The sequence below is a fragment of the Nematolebias whitei genome, chromosome 1 (genome assembly GCF_014905685.2).
Source record: "Nematolebias whitei isolate Nwh7 chromosome 1, NemWhi1, whole genome shotgun sequence".
In the NCBI taxonomy this organism is placed as follows: domain Eukaryota; kingdom Metazoa; phylum Chordata; class Actinopteri; order Cyprinodontiformes; family Rivulidae; genus Nematolebias; species Nematolebias whitei.
This window is the reverse complement of record NC_056498.1, coordinates 75,192,470-75,194,040: the sequence shown is the minus strand read 5'-3', so window position 1 is coordinate 75,194,040 and position 1,571 is coordinate 75,192,470.

Genomic DNA, 1,571 nt, shown 5'->3' with positions numbered 1-1,571 from the left:
GGCCAGGATTTGTTCCGCTAACCTTCTTGCTAAGAGGTGGCAGCTCTACCAACTGCGCCACAGTGCTACTCTGTGTAAATGACATATATTTAATAATAAAAATAAAAAAGACCTGCCCAGTTTAAAATCTGTCCTCACAGAGAAAAGCTTTATTTTCTGATGGACACCAGTTTTGTGACACCCAACATAACAAAGGGACTGAAGTAGGATGTTTCTTTGTTGCCTCGCTATGTTTTGTGTCATGTGCACGGTGGTTCTCCTCAATCAGCAAGACAAAAGAGATTACTGACAAGCCATAGTTTATGTTTTGAAGCGTATTTTTTAGAGTTTTAGAATTGTTTCCAAGTTTTTCCCCATTTCTAAAACTATCCAAAAAAAACCACAAAGTTAGCCACAACTCTTCATTAATCTGTCAGCTACTATAATTAACAGGATAAATGACCAAACATGGGACCAAACTTATTAAAGAGTAAAATTTGTTTTCCTCAATAACCACATTGACTGTAGGGAGTTCTAATCACATACAAAGAGACAGACAGAGATACTGACGGCATGCTGGGAACAATAAACGATCACTCTGAGCTTCCCTGGCCCCCCATGACACAGAACAAGGACAAATGAGACAACCACAAAAGTAAAAGACTTCTCTTGACTTAATTTACAAAGCTCTATCCCACGTGGTGGGGCTGATAAAACTGATCACACTACAGGTGTGTGTATTTAATTTTCTTATGCGTATTATACACTTTTTTATGATGTTGATAGTCTTTTAACAACCATCCTCTGGTGAAAGTTAGGAAGGTTAAGTCTGTATGTCCTTTGGCCAATGGCAAGATGTATTATCATCTTGAAAAATGAAGCCATCCTTTCAAGTGATCAAACAAGAACGTGTCCATAATTCCAATGTAGCAATGACTGTTGTCTCCCTGGTGTTATTAGCTGACATGACACCTTCATCCAGTCACCCACAGTCCATGAGTGCTTCTCTTTAGCCCTTTGTCACCTTGTTCTTTCCTTTTTGGGTGGTAAAGATGGCTTTCAATTTACTGTCCTGGAAGTAAATACCATTTCTATTAAGTGATTTCTCACAGTTTGCTCATCGATATTGGCCACAGTTCATGCCCATCACTTCTCATTTGTTTTGTTGTGCAACCTCTGCCTTCAAGACAGTTAACGTTTTCCATCTTAGCTCTTTTATGTTTTCCTTGGTCTAACAGTAGGTTGCCCATTTTCAACCTTTTCATTTTGTCTGGACTTGATCCAGATTTTGGTCACAGCTGAACAACCAACTTATTTTGCAACATTTAATGATGGTTTAGCCTTGAAGTATTTTATAATCCTCTCATTTGCTTCAATGGACATCTCTTGTGTTAAGTCAGTCTCCTTTGAGAAACAACTCTCTAAAATGTAAGCCTCCTTTAGGAACTGAAGACTAATAATTGGATTTAATCTGATAAAGAGTTTGTTTTAGAACTGAAAAAAAGAGTCCATATTTTTTCCTCTACTTTAAAAATATAACTATGCCTACCATATATATATATTTAAATATAAATTAATACAGCATTATATAT